The sequence below is a fragment of the Psammomys obesus genome, unplaced genomic scaffold (assembly GCF_907164565.1).
Source record: "Psammomys obesus unplaced genomic scaffold, mPsaObe1.curated_primary_1811, whole genome shotgun sequence".
Taxonomy (NCBI): Eukaryota; Metazoa; Chordata; class Mammalia; order Rodentia; family Muridae; genus Psammomys; species Psammomys obesus.
This window is the reverse complement of record NW_026596034.1, coordinates 17,019,173-17,025,156: the sequence shown is the minus strand read 5'-3', so window position 1 is coordinate 17,025,156 and position 5,984 is coordinate 17,019,173. Positions and strand designations below refer to the sequence as shown.

The window sequence follows — 5,984 nt, the reverse complement described above, 5'->3', positions numbered from 1 at the left end:
AGTCTTCTTGTATCTGTTGAGGCTTGCTTTGTGACCAACTATATGGTCTATTTTGGAGAAGGTTCCATGAGGTGCTGAGAAGAAGGTAAATTCTTTTGTGTTTGGGTGTAAGGTTCTGTAAATGTCTGTGAGGTCCATTTGATTCATGACCTCTGTCAGAGATATTGTTTCTTTGTTTAATTTCTGTTTTGTTGACCTGTCCTTTGTTGAGAGTGGGGTGTTGAAGTCTCCCACTATTAATGTGTGGGGATCTATATGTGGTTTAAATTTTATCAATGTTTCTTTTACAAATGTGGGTGCTCTTGTATTTGGGGCATAGATGTTCAGGATTGTGATGTCTTCCTGGTGGAATTTTCCCTTGATGAGTATGAAGTGTCCTTCCTCATCTCTTTTTATTAATTTTGGTTGAAAGCCTATTTTATCAGATATTAGAATGGCTACTCCTGCTTGTTTCTTGGGTCCATTTGCGTGGAAAGTCGTCTTCCAACCTTTTACCCTCAGGTAATGTCTATCTTTGTGTCTTAGGTGTGTTTCTTGTATGCAACAGATTGCTGGGTTTTGTTTACGTATCCATTCTGTTAATCTGTGTCTTTTTACTGGAGAGTTGAGTCCATTGATGTTGAGAGAGATTAATGACCAGTGGCTGTTAGATCCTTTGATTTTGATGTTGGCTGTGTTCATAAGGTTGTGTGCTTGGTTGCTTTTTGTTTTGCTGTAGTAAGGTTAATTATTTCCTGTGTTTTCTTGACAGAAGCTAATTTTCTTGGGTTGTATTTTTCCTTCCAGTGTCTTCTGTAATGCTGGATTTGTGTGTAGGTATTGTTGAAATTTGTTTTTGTCATTGAATATCTTGTTTTCCCCGTCTATGAGGACTGAGAGTTTTGCAGGGTATAGTAGCCTGGGTTGACATCTGTGCTCTCTTAGGGTCTTCATGATATCTGTCCAGGCCATTCTGGCTTTCATAGTTTCTGTTGAAAAGTCAGGTGTGATTCTAATGAGTTTGCCGTTATATGTTACTTGGCCTTTTTCCCTTGCAGCTTTTAGTATTTTTTCTTTGTTCTGTATACTTACTGTTTTGATTATCATGTGGCAGGAGGATTTTCTTTTCTGGTCAAATTTGTTGGGTGTTCTGTAGGCCTCATGTATCCTTATTGGCTTCTCTTTTAACTTGGGGAAATTTTCTTCAATAATTTTGTTGAAAATATTTTCTGGGCCTTGGAGAAGGAAGTCTTTTTCCTCTATTCATATTATTCTTAGGTTTTGTCTTTTCATATTGTCTTGGATTTCTTGGACGATCTGTGTCAGGAATTTTTTGGATTTAACATTTTCTTTGACAGATACATCGATTTCTTTCATTGTATCTTCTATACCTGAGATTCTTTCTTCCATTTCTTGTATTCTGTTGGTTATGCTTACCTCTGTAGTTCCTGTTTTCTTCCCTAAATTCTTCCTCTCCATTATTTCCTCCATTTGTGTTTTCTTTAATTTTTCTAGTTCTAGCTTCAGGTCTTGAGTTGTTTTGTTTACTTCCTTCACCTGTCTGCTTGTATTTTCCTCTTTTTCTTTTAGTTCCTTCAACTCTGTCTCTTTGATTTCTTTCAGTGATTTAATTATTTCTTCTCTGAAGGCCACAAGCTGTTTGGCTGCACCTTCCCATATTTCTTCACAGATGGCCCTAATCTGGTTGTCTTTATCTTCCTCCATTTCTTTACGGATAGCCATGATCTGTTTGGTTTTATCTTCCTCTAATTCTTTACGTATTTTATCTGTTTCCTCTATTATTCTCTTCATCAACATAGATGTAAGGTCATCTTCTTGATTTTCTATTATGCTGCATTGTTCAGGGCTGTTCGCCCCTGGATGGCTGGGTTCTGGAGATGCCATATTGCTCTGTCTTTTGTTGATTGAGCCTTTACGCTGACCTCTACCCATTGGGCTGATTTAGGTGTTGGCTGTTAGTTTCTGTGCTTCCTGGAGTCCTGAGGTAGGGAGTATCCCCTTGGCTGGAAGATGGTTTTTCCTGAAGGAGTCCTTCTCTGCTTTTTGGTTATGGTCACTGTATGGCCAGTGTTTCTCCGGAGTTGCCACTGCTCACCTCAGGTTTATAGCCCTGAGTAGTAGCTGTGGTCTATGTTAGGCAGGGGGGATCTCCTCTTACCCATAGAATTTCTCAAGACAGCTGCCCCACTGCTGGGTTTCTTGTTATAAATTTAGTGTGCTGCTGCTCACTAAATTTCCATGTACAGTCCTCTTGAAGAAACTGCTGATTCCCTAGCTGTGGGGTTTTCTCCCAACAGGGAAACTCAGTCTGTTATTCTGGGGCACACAGTTCTGTCCGGGAAAGTAGGAGGTGCACTCAGCAAGTCTCCGGGCCAAAGGCTGATTGCTCCGCTCTGGACCGGGAGAATGTGCACCTAGGTTGAGTTGGCGCCTGGGGGCACTGCTGTGGTCTGGAGGCTGGGTGCCTCACTCTGGACCAGAAGCTGTGTGTCTCTGTCTGGGATGGCGGCTGCAGGCACCGATCTGGTCCAGACGCTGTGGGTGCAGCCCCCCTGAAGGATCAGGGATTCCCACAGTTTTGGCAGTCTAGCCAGGGACAACTGGCCGATCCCCGGCACAGTATCTGAGGGCTGCTGTAATGGCTCTTCGGCTCCTGCAGGTCCGAGGATGCAGCTGTGTGTCCCAGTGTCCCAGGCGAACTCAACAATGGCGGCAGAGCACAGCGCTCCTGCCTGCACTAGAGTCTGCGTGAGTCCAGGAAGTGTTTTGGTGCTGGGTGTCCTAAGCGTTAGAGCTGCTGACCCCCTCCGCTGGCGGTTTCCTCCTGCCAGAGACACGCAGTCTGGTGCCCTGGTGCCCTGGTGCCCACAGTTCTATCTGAGGTGGCGAATCACGCGCGCAGACTGGGCTCCATGCAGGAGCCTGGGTTCCCGGCTCTGGGTCTGCGCTGGCTCTTGGGGTACCCACGGAACCCAAGTCTTTTCCAGGGGATGTCTGGGTAACCTGGGGTCGGTCCCAATTATTTCCTGCTCCGTGGGGTCATCTCTCGACTGGGAAATCCAGTCTATGGTGTTGTGGGCCCACAGTTCAGTCTGGGACCATGACCAGATCGCGCTGGAGTGTAGCCCCGGGCTGACGACCAATAGCCTGGCGGAACCGGGATCTCTTCCGTGGTTTAGCTGGGTGAGTTAAAGCTGATTGAATCCCCCACCGTGGGGTATCCTCTCACCTGAGAAATACAACCACTTGTGTTTTATGGCCGCGAGTTCTGATTGCTGGTCACTGTGCCAATCCTGCTGTGCTGCTACTCAGAATGAGAGTCCTCCCGGTACCGCCATCTTGCCCCGCCTCTGTCTTTGTTTTCCTAACTTAAAATCCCATTCTTTTAAACAGCACAGTATTTGGAAAGGTAGACTAAAAGTTTATGATGATTAATAATTTAATGCCAGCTGCTATAAGCAGGGAAGATGATTTGGGGAATGTAGTATATATGTATTTATTATATTACTATTTATTATATGTAATATAATTAATTAAATAAAGATAATTCAACATTAATAGGCAGCAGATTGGTAATCTAAATATCTGGAATTCCCCTGGTATTATAGAACCCACATTTCTTCTCTTAACTTTGTTTTTTTTTAATATTTTTTATTTTTAAATAATTTTATACATTCACTTATATCCCAGCTGTAGTCCTCTCTCTCTTTCCCTCCCAATCCTCCCCTCCCTCCCTCATCTCCTCCTTGCCCCCTTCCGAGTCCACTGAGAAGGGGTGTCCTCCTCTCCTTCTGTCTGGCCCTAGCTTATCAGGTATCTTTAGGATGGTTGCAATGTCCTTATCTGTGGCTTCTCTTAACTTTGAAGATTCTTAGGACCTCAGATAAGAAAAAAAAAAAGCAAAACCGAATAATAGTATGGGAATTAATTCTTTTAAGAGTGTTGAAGTGTAAAATGTCTCCCAGAAGCTGATTTGTTTAATACACTTGGTCCACATCTGGTTGTTGTTTGTAGGAGACTGTAGAACTTTTATCACAATGGCCCTTTATTGCAGCTTTAGGGCCATGAGAATGAGTGTTTGTTTGTTTGTTTGTTTGCTTGCTTTTGCCAGAAACAGGACTTTTTAGTTGTCACTATTAAAAATCTGTCTTTTAAACAGATTCTTGGACTGGTGGTTCATGTCCATCAGCTCGTTGAGTTTTAGCACCTGTCATGTCACCAGTCTTTTTTCCAGATCTACCATCTTCACCATGAAACTCCATTAGGTTTCTCAATTCAAACTTGGGTTTCTTTCCTAACAAAGACATCATGAAGAGGATAAGTGGACTGGCACACCTCTTCTACATCTTTTCTAGTGCTTTCTGGAATCAATTTATTAACCACTTCTGTCAAGTCATTCGTCTGTACTTCTTGGGTCATGATTTCCATCTTCTGCTGGACTGAACAGACCTGCTGCTGCTGCACATAGGAAGTATTGTGTATCTGGTTGTTGTGTTTCTAGTGAAACCAATACAAGACAGAACAAATAGTCATCCGTTGTCTTGACATCAACATGAGCTTCAATCATGGTCTTTCACTTTTTGACCTTGGAACAGTTTTGTCCTAGATAATAAGGTCATTGCCGTGGAAGTTAATCAGACAGTTTTTGCCCTGAACACCCTCAGTAATTAGCTTGGATTTTCTAAATTCAACTTCATCATTCTGTAGATACCTTGAGGCCATCAGATACAATTTTGGTTCCTTGAGTCCTTCTGACTAGTGTTTTTCTAGTGTTTCTAATATTGAGCATAGCCAGAGCTTTTGCATCATACCAGTCTTTCTTAGAAAATGGATCAACCACTTTCTATTTGGCTCCCTTCTTGACACGAATCATTAGGTGCTTGCTCTTGCTGAGTGCCATGATGTTTCTCAGAGAGCTAAAAGGTGGGAATGAGTCTTATGAACTAAAGCCTGACTCCACTACACAAGAGCTGTTTGCCTCCTGACAGCCAGTCAGGCACCTCATATCCTTGGTTCCCTAGTCCTCAGTCACACTATCTACATCTTCCCTACATAAAATTTGCCCTCTCAAATTATAAGCCAAAATAAATCTTTTTTTTTTTCCTTTATGTTCTTTCTTCCTACTATTGTGTCAGTGTTAAATAAAGTAAGATCATGTGCAGGAAAGTAAACACTCATGTATGAAATAGCATCTGGCAAAAAAAAAAAAAAAAAAAAAGAAAGAAAAGACTTATGCATGAAGAAAACACCAAAATAAACAGAAAGCAAGCTGTCTACTTGTACCTTAAACTCTTCTAGGAATGCTGTGTAAAAATTGCTCAATATTCAGTTTCTGTTCCCTCCAGGAAGAAACTTTATGGAACAAGGTTTCTTTTCTACCTTGATGAATGGAGTCTTTTAGATGCTCCCTGTGGAAGGTTCCTTCTATGTTCCTTGTATTAGGAGACCAACAGAGCCAAAAATACCTGGACCCAGAGGGGCCTGCAGAGACCAATACTCCTATCAGTGGACTAAGGAAGGGGCATAAGGGGAAAAGAGAGAAAGTGGGTGGGACTGGAAAAAGATAGAGGTGGCTACAGCTGGTCTACAAAGTGAATAAACTGTAATAAATAAATAAATAAAAGCTCAATATATATATATCTAATAATTTCACAAATAAATAATAAATTATCTTATTTAATACTGTAGTGAATAAATACAGATAGATAAATAACAAAGATCCTCGAATGAAAAAAAGTGGTGGTGGAGAGAGAAATCAGAGAGGAAAGACAATAAACTAGACCAACTGATAGCTATGACTTTATATTTCTATAGACTATCAAGAACCAAATCTATCAACTTATTCTACCTTTCATGTTACTTTCTTGGGATGTGTGTTTTGGGAGATTGTGTTCCTCCAAAAATGTTATGCTTGTTTGTGCTTTTGATACTTTTGTTGTTTTATAGAAGAAATTATGGAAATGGCACCTTTGGTGCCAAGAGAT

At 41.5% G+C, this 5,984-nt stretch overlaps 1 pseudogene; it reads right to left on the bottom strand.

Moving 5' to 3' along the window:
- Positions 1-4,151: 4,151 nt before the first annotated feature.
- LOC129687103 (40S ribosomal protein S3a-like) lies at positions 4,152-4,900 on the bottom strand (annotated as a pseudogene).
- Positions 4,901-5,984: the final 1,084 nt, after the last annotated feature.